Source organism: Eleutherodactylus coqui, chromosome 7 (genome assembly GCF_035609145.1).
Source record: "Eleutherodactylus coqui strain aEleCoq1 chromosome 7, aEleCoq1.hap1, whole genome shotgun sequence".
Taxonomy (NCBI): Eukaryota; Metazoa; Chordata; class Amphibia; order Anura; family Eleutherodactylidae; genus Eleutherodactylus; species Eleutherodactylus coqui.
In genome coordinates this window covers 73,690,789-73,703,068 of record NC_089843.1, presented here as the reverse complement: position 1 = coordinate 73,703,068, position 12,280 = coordinate 73,690,789, and positions in this window count along the sequence as shown.

Sequence of the window (12,280 nt, the reverse complement as noted above, 5' to 3'; positions counted from 1 at the left end):
AATGCTCCATCGAGTAATTGCCCTTAGCGAGTGTGCTCGCTCATCTCTAGTTAGGATGTGCCATTGTACAGTACAAGACAGATGCTGGCACCTGGAATTCCAGCTACTTTTGTAAGACAGGTACTACCGGTACAAGCATGAGCAAGACGTTGTACAGCAGCATCGTTCACACAATGCAAGAAAATTAGTTCAATATTTTTCTCTAGTATAGATTTTCCACCAAGTCAATTTTGCAAGTTGATTTCTGATCTGAATAGTATTTCCCCTATTTTGTGTTTGGGTCTTCATTATGGCATGCTCCTAATTTTCCTGATTATATTACTGCTATCATCCTCTTTCTATGTTTCCTTCAACTCTTGTTAGGGTGCGTTCACACGTCGCTGATTTGCTGCAGATTTTGTCGCACATCTTTAACAGATTTCACCCCTTCAGTTGAACACATCTTAAGGATAACTGGTTTCTCCAATAAGCCTGCTCTTCTCATATTATGCCTACAAATCTAAAACTTCAACTTAATATGAGGTTTGACTTGGCTAAGGATCTCTCTGTTTGTTCTCTATGCTATTCACCATATTTTTCAAGCTCTTGCCAACACCAAAGTTTGAAAGGATCCATATTTTTATATGCTCTGTTTAAATTGCCCTGTTTCATGTCAATGTTGAGGAGCCTGAGAACAATCATCCATTACTTCAGCGGACTTTATGGTGGAAAAGTAGACGTTGTGGGGCCAACTTTAATGTCTCAGCAAACTTCAGACATAAAGAATTATAAGACCATAAAACGAAGTCCATCAAGACCATTTTTCCTTGGTGGTACACATATAATCATATATAATGTATATGGATGGAGATGTTTGTATGGTAAATTCTGTGTCTTTATCGCCTTCTGAATGTTTGGAATATGCTAACTTCCACAGTTTCATCTATTACAAGATCTACTTTTTTGCCTTCACAGTCTTCCCATTATTTGTGACCTAGATGTTAACCGTCTTGTTCACCAATGCACAGATTAGTTGGGTTACTTACCAGTTAGGATACTTACAACATACAAGTTAGGATACTTATACATCAGACAACTGTTGGGCGCTTAAGAGCCCAACAGCCGTCCCAACAATTATCACTCCTGTACTTTGACAAAGGAGTGATAATCGCTCACTGAACAGAGGTGCAACAAGTCCGAGATCTCTTCCGGCTGCTCACCTCCATTCAGAGTAAACAGGTAGTCATTCATAGGTGAACAACTGCCTGTTTACATTGGCTGACAGTCGTTTGGTTTTTAGGTGAGCTAAAAACCAAGTAACTCCGACAAGTGAGTAATTGCTGCTCACTTGCCCTGTCGGGTCCCATGTTTGCATAGGATGACAATTGTCCATAATAGCTCTTTTGAGCAATTATAATTTAGAACGACTATCGGCCCTCGTAAAGATACCTTTATACAACTTGTCCTGGAGATATGAGAGTGGTGAACTCAGAAGTGGAATCTGTAACTTAACACAGGAATGGAAAATACCTATTAGCCTCAACAGCCAAAAATCCAATAACCCAGCTTACTTTACAACTACTTTATGGATACTTCCTTACAAAAAGTAAAAATCCTCCAGTTGTTATCCTGGTTATTTGCCAGATTAACTCCCTGCTGTATAACTTTGTGCTGGACTTCCTCACCTCTCTATGACTGGCTGTCAATGATAAAGACTTCCTTTAGTGACTAAAAAGTTGACATGGGAATTTTAATATTACTTATTAATGCTGGATGATTAGTCCTATATGCTATTACATTATTATATACAGGACCAGTTTAATTGTAGGCTGAGACAAGTCAACAGGGTGAGTCTACTAACCTGCTCTATGATGACGGCTCAATGGTGGAAATTCAATTTTCATGAGACATATCAGTCATTCTGAAAGACCAAATTAATTTCTGATTTGCAACATTAAGGGAACTAAAAAGTTATTAAACCACATTCACTCTACAGGAAGTTATTTTATACTGTTACTTGTTTGGCTTGATCCTAGTCATATTATGATGGCAGTATTATAATTGAGCAATTATGAATCATTGAGAATCGTAGTCTGTAAACAATTTACTGTATATTTCCCAGTGCACACCCTTGTTGTTACCATTACAGCTCTACATTTATAAGTTAAAGGGGTTTTCTGGAGAAAATACTGTTGATGAGCTATGCTCAGAAGAGATCATTAATAGTTAATCGGTTGAAGGCCTGCTATTAGGGACACCGACCGATCAACTGATTGTGCGGCTGCTGACAGCGCAGCAAATACACAGAAATCAGATACTCCGACCCCTGTGTAGTGGACACTGCTTGTAATTGCAGGCATGGCTCCACTTGATTTCGAAGAGAGCTGTGCTTGCAATTACAAGCACTCACCACTACACAGGGGTTGGAGCATCTGCTTCCACTTCGACCCTTGTGTATTTATAGCGCTGTTAGCGGACACACAATCAGCTATATAGAAGGGGTCCCAAGCGGCAGACCCCAGCTGATCAACTATTGATGACCTAGCCCAAGGATAAGTCATCAATAGTATTCTCCCCAGAAAACCCCTGGAAGTCAACAATAATCAGGGGCACAGAGAAAAAAGGGTACCCTGTAGACACACCTGAGCAAAAAGGTCTACCATGAATTTGGTTTTCCACATTCTCATTTGCAACAGTTTGACATGCCTAAAAAGTTTCATCATTGACACCAGTATATCCCCCGTTACACTGGGAACCGCAGCTGACATCGATGATTTTCTGTGTCGCATAAAAGATGATCATCCAACAAATGAGGATTTACTTGATGGACAGGTGATCGCTGGCATATACAGACAAGTTGATTATGAAGCAATCGAACATTTAGTTGAATATTCATGCCTGATAACAAGTTTGAGTAAAAGGCCCTTAACTAACAAACAAATACGGGAAGGCTGTATCCACATGGAAGATTTTACTTCACCTTTCTTGTAACCCCTTCCCTTTTTTTACCATAATAGAAAAATAAAGAATATATCCCAAAAAAATTGCTGCCTGTCTTATTTTTGTGCGATTTTTCTTCAAGAATCGTCCATTATCTCCTATGACAGCACAAAAAAATGTGATTGTTCCCAGCAAGAGAAGCCATGTAATCTTGTAGATATGATACCTTGAATGGCTAACAAAAATACATGATGTTATAGCGAGCTTGCGAACCTCTCGGGCTCTTCGTCAGGCCAAAATGGAATAGATCTGAAGAGGCATTAATCTTTATACACACTTATAACATACATACTTATGATACGGGTGCATTCACACGACCGTATATAGGCAGGGTTTTCACGCCCAGCCGATATACGGCATCTATCTCTGCAGGGGGAGGAGGCTGGAAGAGTCGGAAGCAGTGCTCTGAGCTCCCGCCCCCTCTCTGCCTCCTCTCCACCCCCCTGCACTATTTTCAATGAGGAGAGGCGGAACAGGGGTGGGGCTAATTCTCAAAACTTAGCCCCGCCCCTGTTCCACCTCTTCTTATTGCAAATAGTGCAGAGGGGCAGAGAGGTGGTGGAGAGGAGGCAGAGAGAGGGCGGGAGCTCAAAGCACTGCTCCCGACTCTTCCAGCCTCCTCCCTCTGCAGAGTGAGACGCCGTATATCGGCCGGCGTGAATACCCGGCCGATATACGGTCGTCTGAATGCACCCTAAGGCACAGATATAGATGTGATTGGTTTGCACCTAAAAAGAATACTGCAACAAACATAAACATTTTTAACTAGACCCTGATAAGTGAGTGAAAATTTATGGTCCCTGAATTATTGTTGGAGGGGGTATACCAGGCCAGCAGTCTTATCTGTGTTATAGATGTCTCATACTTCCCATTCACCCATAAAAAGTTCTGCAATAATTCAATCCTCCATTGAACATGTCAAAAGTTGTTATAAATTTATATTCACAACTTTTTCTATGGCTTTGTGACTTGAAACCACCCTTAAATATCATAACTCTCATATCTCCTATGTCTTCTCCATGGTTAGAAAAGTGCTCAGCCACAGGTAATTCTGTCTTTCTGTGATTAATTGTATGGCGATGAGACCCCATCCTTGCTTTCAGTCTTTGCCCTGTTTCTCCAACATAAAGCCCCCCTAACAGGACATTTGCTGCACATGATCAGGTGCACAACATTGGACGAGGAACATGTGAATGTCCCCTGGATCTTATAGTCCTGCTGTGTGTAGGGGATCCGTATCCTGTCCGCAGTCAGTATATGTGAGCAGGTCTTACAGCTCCTTACATTACAGGAATAAGTTCCTTTTTGTGTGTCAGAGGGCCATGCATAGAGGTCTACAGAGATCCTTCATTCCACTACTGTCAAGTATAGACCACTACAGTGTCATAGCATTTTTTGCACTGTTACCACTGCATTTGCTTCCAATAGTTGAAGTGGTAAAAAAATGCATCACACTTGCATGCAAATCATATGACTCATAGGAAATAATGGGCGATTGTAATAGTGGAATTGCCCAAAGATAAGACATGCTGCGATTTTTCGATCTCACACTATCGGTGCTAGCGAAAAAATTGTAAATTAACCCATTGAACAGTATGAGTTCTTTTCAAGCACAAGTTCACAATTGCACAGAACTTGTGTGTGAATATCACCTGCATAAATGTAGCCTAACTAAAGTTTAGAGGGTATCCAGACTATTATGAAAAAGGTCAGTATTACAGATTCCTAATACCGTATCTTTTTACTGGCATATAAGACTACTTTTTAACCCAGGAAAATCTTCTCCAAAGTCAGAGGCCGTCTTATACGCCGGGAATACGCTGTAGAAAAAAAATCAATGCTTACCTTCCGCAGCGCTGCTGCAGGCTGTCGCTCTTTCCTCCATGCCAACAGAGCATTGCTTTCTGGATGCAGGACTTGAATGCCCAGTCTCCAGAAAGCTAATGCTCTGATTGGCTAACTCAGCATGGTGTCAGCCAATGAAAGCCGGTGCTGGGTTAACCAATCACAGCCATTCAATGACATCATTCCTACTTTTTTTGGCATTTACAGCTGATTAATATGATATATGACATGGCCATTTATTTTTTTCTGCTATTGGGGAAATAGTAGGGAGCCCCCCTTACACATTACATAAGTGGTCATTCAGTAGGTTCAAAGAATGTTTATCTAATTTGCATGCATACAAAAATCAAAAATTCACACATGTAACAAATAAATTAAGTGTGAAGGTGCACAATGAGCTACGAAATACAGTGACAAACACATGCTTCAGCATTCATACACACTTAAAGGAGGTATCCAGGGAGAATACTATTGATCACCTATGCTCAGGATACGTCATCAATAGAGTTGAGCGAATGTACTCTGCCGAGCTTGATGCTCGTTCGAGTATTAGCGTACTCGAAAGTGCTCATTACTCGAACGAGCATCAAGCCGTGTTCGACCCCGCCCCAGTTTTTGGCTCCTCCCCGCTATGATGTGCCTGTTTTGGCCACTCCCCGTCACAAAAAAAAAAAATGTTCGAGTCTCCCATTGTAGTCAATGGGGTTCGTTACTCGAGTAGAGCTCTCGAATTTTATGAAAAGCTCGACTTTAATAACACGGACCCGAGCATTTGGATGCTCGCTCATCTCTAGTCATCAATAGTTGATCGACTGGGGTCCTGACTGATCAGCTGATTGCTCTGGAAAACCCCTTTAATATCTACATAACAATGCTTTTCCATTCATGTAGAGGCATTTTAGATCAAAGCGAGGTTTCTGTATAGCTAGGTACTAGAGTTGAGTGAACATGCTCGTCCGAGCTTGATGCTCGCTCAAGTATTAGCATACTCGATGGTGCTCGTTACTCGAGCCAGAACCACGCTGAGTTCGACCCCTCGCGGCATTACCACTTCCTGCTGTGACGTGCCAGCGTGCGCACATCTACAGCAGTATGTGGCTTGCTGGGGGGGAGGGAGAGAGAGAGAACAACAGTTATGCATGCTAAGGGCTCGGTCAGACGAGCGTAGTTTTACATGCTGCTACAGCAGCGTGTAAACAACGCTTCTACAGCAGCCAATAGGTTGCTGTGGAAACGCTCACATGGACCCTTTTTAGAAGCGCAGAATCTGTGCTTCTAAAAAATAACAGACGAGTGCCGACTCGCCTGTCAGCTCCGTGATATGCGCTGTCCAGGATGCTTACCATAGGCTCCTATGGGAGCCATGGAAGCAGACTACCCCCACCACTGACGTGGGAAGTGGCTCCTCCATGGAGCTAGGGGCAGCTCGTTCACACGCATAATCCCTGCATGTCAGCAGCGTGGTTTAGACGCTGCTTAGCAGCGTGTAAACCATACTTGTCTGATTGCGCCCCAAACATGTATATTGCTGAATCCAGTTGCTGACTGTGATTGCTAGACGACTTTTGGACCCTTTGCTGTACTTTAAGATTGTCTACTGAATATTCTCGCCTAACTCACTAAACACGACAGCACGACCAGAAATTTGGCATTTAATGTGCCTTGTCAGGAACACGTATAGTGGGCCCATTTTTTTTCAACTCAACTGTGAATTTTGCGGTTTACCTGGACATGTTTGAACAGTCTCACAACCAATACCAAAGAAAAAAATGTACTGCTTTTTCCAACAAAAAGGGGCAACATGACTCACTTGCATGGATTCATGAACTGTTTAAGGAACAGCGAACTATGAGCAAGATGTTATGCCCACCATGTTCTCTGGACTTGTCTACATGCAATTTGTGGCTGTGGGGAAATTTTAAGCAGCGTATGCTAATAATCCTCATACCCTGGGTAAACACAAGGAAAGCATCACAAATACCATCCACAGCATCACCATTGAAGAGCTGCAGGCAGTATCAGCCAACATGTTGTGACGTTCCCAGAGGTGCATATAAGTGAAAGGAGACTACTTTCAGCATCTGCTGTAACATGTGGGTAAATCGATAAAGCTTTGGAAAAAAACAATTCACTTCTTTGTTCTTCCTGTTGCAGTATTGTCAGCAGCAGGTTACTTTTCTGTGCCCCACCATGCATAAGGATGTAGTGCCTGCATGATTTTTGTCTGTACTATTATGTGTTTAATTCATTTAGCAGTGCGTCGGAGCTCTAAGAAAGCGTCTAAAATGATTTTAGTATTTATTCTTTATGTGGTGAGCTCTACTTGGAGTGATTTTCAAACATACAATAGAGATGAGCGAGCACCAAAATGCTCGGGTGCTCGTTACTCGGGACGAAAATTTCGCGATGCTCGAGGGTTCGTTTCGAACAACGAACCCCATTGAAGTCAATGGGCGACCTGAGCATTTTTGTATATCGCCGATGCTCGCTAAGGTTTCCATTTGTGAAAATCTGGGCAATTCAAGAAAGTGATGGGAACGACACAGCAACGGATAGGGCAGGCGAGGGGCTACATGTTGGGCTGCATCTCAAGTTCCCAGGTCCCACTATTAAGCCACAATAGCGGCAAGAGTGGGCCCCCCCCTCCCAACAATTTTTACTTCTGAAAAGCCCTCATTAGCATGGCATACCTTAGCTAAGCACCACACTACCTCCAACAAAGCACAATCACTGCCTGCATGACACTCCGCTGCCACTTCTCCTGGGTTACATGCTGCCCAACCCCCCCCCCCCATGCACGACCCAGTGTCCACAGCGCACACCAAAGTGTCCCTGCGCAGCCTTCAGCTGCCCTCATGCCACACTACCCTCATGTCTATTTCTAAGTGCGTCTGCCATGAGGAGGAACCGCAGGCACACACTGCAGAGGGTTGGCATGGCTAGGTAGCGACCCTCTTTAAAAGGGGCGGGGCAATAGCCCACAATGCTGTACAGAAGCAATGAGAAATATAATCCTGTGCCACCGCCATCAGGAGCTGCACACGTGGGCATAGCAATGGGGAACCTATGTGCCACACACTATTCATTCTGTCAAGGTGTCTGCATGCCCCAGTCAGACCGCGGTTTTTTATAAATAGTCACAGGCAGGTACAACTCCGCAATGGGAATTCCGTGTGCACCCACAGCATGGGTGGCTCCCTGGAACCCACCGGCTGTACATAAATGTATCCCATTGCAGTGCCCTGGACAGCAGAGCTAACGTCAGATTAAATGCAGGTGGGCTTGGGCCCACACTGCATGCCCCAGTCAGACTGGGGTTCTTTAGAAGTGGACACATGCAGTTACAACTCCGTGTGGACCGACAGCATGGGTGGGTGCCAGGAAGCCACCGGCGGTACATAAATATATCCCATTGCAGTGCCCATCACAGCTGAGGTAATGTCATGTTAAATGCAGGTGGGCTTGGGCCCACACTGCATGCCCCAGTCAGACTGGTGTTCTTTAGAAGTGGACACATGCAGTTACAACTCCGTGTGGACCGACAGCATGGGTGGCTCCCTGGAACCCACCGGCGGTACATAAATATATCCCATTGCAGTGCCCAGCACAGTTGAGGTAATGTCAGGTTTAATGCAGGTGGGCTAAAAATTACTAGGATTACACTGTAGGCGAGGGCCCAAAAAAATTGGTGTACCAACAGTACTAATGTACCATTAATTACCAAAAATTGCCCATGCCCAACCAAGAGGGCAGGTGAAACCCATTAATCGCTTTGGTTAATGTGGCTTAATTTGTAACAAGGCCTGTAGGCAGCCCAGTTAAAATTAAAATTGGTTCAGGTGCAAGTTTCAACGCTTTAATGAGCATTGAAACGTATAAACATTGTTTACAAGAGTTATATGACTGAGCCTTGTGGGCCTAAGAAAAATTGCCCGTTCTGCGTGATTACGTGAGGTTTCAGGAGGAGGAGCAGGAGGAGGAGGATGAATATAATACACAGATTGATGAAGCTAAAAGGTCCCCGTTTTTGATGGTGATAGAGAACGATGCTTCCATCCGCGGGTGCAGCCTACGTATTGTTTAGGTATCGCTGCTGTCCGCTGGTGGAGAAGAGAAGTCTGGGGAAATCCAGGCTTTGTTCGTCTTGATGAGTGTAAGCCTGTCGGCACTGTCGGTTGACAGGCGGGTACGCTTATCCGTGATGATTCCCCCAGCCGCACTAAACACCCTCTCTGACAAGACACTAGCCGCAGTACAAGCAAGCACCTCCAGGGCATACAGCGCGAGTTCAGGCCACATGTCCAGCTTCAACGCCCGGTAGTTATAGGGGGCAGAGGCGTCACACAGGACGGTCGTGCGATCGGCTACGTACTCCCTCACCATCCTTTTACAGTGCTCCCGCCGACTCAGCCTTGACTGGGGAGCGGTGACACAGTCTTGCTGGGGAGCCATAAAGCTGGCCAAGGCCTTGGAGAGTGTTCCCCTGCCTGCGCTGTACATGCTGCCTGATCCCCGCGCCTCCCCTGCTACCTGGCCCTCGGAACTGCGCCTTCTGCCACTAGCGCTGTCGGATGGGAATGTTACCATCAGTTTGTCCGCCAGGGTCCTGTGGTATAGCATCACTCTTGAACCCCTTTCCTCTTTGGGTATGAGAGTGGAAAGGTTCTCCTTATACCGTGGGTCGAGCAGTGTGTACACCCAGTAATCCGTAGTGGCCAGAATGCGTGTAACGCGAGGGTCATGAGAAGGGCATCCTAACATGAAGTCAGCCATGTGTGCCAGGGTACCTGTACGCAACACATGGCTGTCCTCACTAGGAAGATCACTTTCAGGATCCTCCTCCTCCTCCGCCTCCTCAGGCCATACACGCTGAAAGGATGACAGGCAAGCAGCATGGGTACCCTCAGCAGTGGGCCAAGCTGTCTCTTCCCCCTCCTCCTCATGCTCCTCCCCCTCCTCCTCCTCCTCCTCCTCAACGCGCTGAGATATAGACATGAGGGTGCTCTGACTATCCAGCGACATACTGTCTTCACCCGCCTCCGTTTCCGAGCGCAAAGCGTCTGCCTTTATGCTTTGCAGGGAACTTCTCAAGAGGCATAGCAGAGGAATGGTGACGCTAATGATTGCAGCATCCCCGCTCACCATCTGGGTAGACTCTTCAAAGTTTCTAAGGACCTGGCAGATGTCTGCCAACCAGGCCCACTCTTCTGTAAAGAATTGAGGAGGCTGACTCCCACTACGCCGCCCATTTTGGAGTTGGTATTCCACTATAGCTCTACGCTGCTCATAGAGTCTGGCCAATATGTGGAGTGTAGAGTTCCACCGTGTGGGCACGTCGCACAGCAGTCGGTGCACAGGCAGATTAAACCGATGTTGCAGGGTGCGCAGGGTGGCAGCGTCCATGTTGGACTTGCGGAAATGTGCGCTGAGCCGGCGCACCTTTCCGAGCAGGTCTGACAAGTGTGGGTAGCTTTTCAGAAAGCGCTGAACCACCAAATTAAAGACATGGGCCAGGCATGGCACGTGCGTGAGGCTGCCGAGCTGCAGAGCCGCCACGGCCGTTGTCACACACGACCATGCCCGGTTGGAGGCTCAGCGGCGAAAGCCAGCAGTCGGTCTGCTCTCTCAGACCCTGCAGCAGTTCGTGGGCCGTGTGCCTCTTCTCTCCTAAGCTGAGTAGTTTCAGCACGGCCTGCTGACGCTTGCCCACCGCTGTGCTGCCACGCCGTGCGACACTGACTGCTGGCGACGTGCTGCTGCTGCTGACACATCTTGATTGCGAGACAGAGGTTGCGTTGGAGGAGGAAGAGGAGGGTGGTTTAGTGGAGGAAGCATACACCGCCGCAGATACCAGCACCGAGCTGGGGCCCGCAATTCTGGGGGTGGGTAGGACGTGAGCGGTCCCAGGCTCTGACTCGGTCCCAGCCTCCACTAAATTCACCCAATGTGCCGTCAGGGAGATATAGTGGCCCTGCCCGCCTGTGCTTGTCCACGTGTCCGTTGTTAAGTGGACCTTGGCAGTAACCGCGTTGGTGAGGGCGCGTACAATGTTGCGGGAGACGTGGTCGTGCAGGGCTGGGACGGCACATCGGGAAAAGTAGTGGCGATTGGGAACCGAGTAGCGCGGGGCCGCCGCCGCCATCATGCTTTTGAAAGCCTCCGTTTCCACAAGCCTATACGGCAGCATCTCCAGGCTGATCAATTTGGCTATGTGCACGTTTAACGCTTGAGCGTGCGGGTGCGTGGCGGCGTACTTGCGCTTGCGCTCAAACACTTGCGTTAGCGACGGCTGGACGGTGCGCTGAGAGACATTGCTGGATGGGGCCGAGGACTGCGGAGGTGAGGGTGTGGGTGCAGGCCAGGAGACGGTAGTGCCTGTGTCCTGAGAGGGGGGTTGGATCTCAGTGGCAGGTTGGGGCACAGGGGGAGAGGCAGTGGTGCAAACTGGAGGCGGTGAACGGCCTTCGTCCCTCGATGCTTGGACATCATATGCCTGTGCATGCTGGTGGTATTACGAGTAGAGCAGAAACAGAACGCTGTAATTAAATGTGCCGCTTATTGGCCTGTGGTTGGAGGCTGACTTCGCTTACGGAACGCACAGCAGAGCCAGGAAAGAATTTTGAGCAAGCCTGCTGTAACACTTAGCTGGCTGCGTATTAATTAGGGCTACTACCCCCAGCAGAGACGCAGTACACTCAGGACGGTCACAGGCAGCCCAAATAGAATGTTTTTTCCCAAATTTTTTTGGAAAAGCCCACTGCCTATATAGACAGTATATCTCTTTCACTGTCCCTGCCTCACCACTACTGGCCCTGGACTATGTAAAATTACTGCAGACTGAGGACGCAATGCTCTGCACGGCCGATATACAAAAAAAAAAAAAGTGCAACACTGCAGAAAACAGCCTCAACAGTACTGCACACGGTCAGATGTGGCCCTAAGAAGGACCGTTGGGGTTCTTGAAGCCTAAAATAACTCCTAACACTCTCCCTATAGCAACTCCAGCAAGACAGCACTTTCCCTGAACTATGTCAGAATGCATCTGTAGCGAGCCGCGGGCGGGGCAGATTTTTATACTCGGGTGACATCTGATCGCCCCAGCCACTCACTGCAGGGGGGTGGTAAAGGGCTTGAACGTCGCAGGGGGAAGTTGTAATGCCTTCCCTGTCTTTCTATTGGCCAGAAAAGCGCACTAACGTCTCAGAGATGAAAGTGAAAGTAACTCGAACATCGCGTGGTGCTCGCCTCTAGTAACGAGCATCTCGAACACGCTAATACTCGAACGAGTATCAAGCTCGGACGAGTACGTTCGCTCATCTCTAATGTACTAGATCGAAGGAGCTAGTGACAAAACGTAAAAAGGATTTCCACCCAAAATATCATAATGTCATGTATCCAGAGCCATGTAAAAGACATTCTCTACAACTAATATCAAAAAATAGTTTAACATGATAAG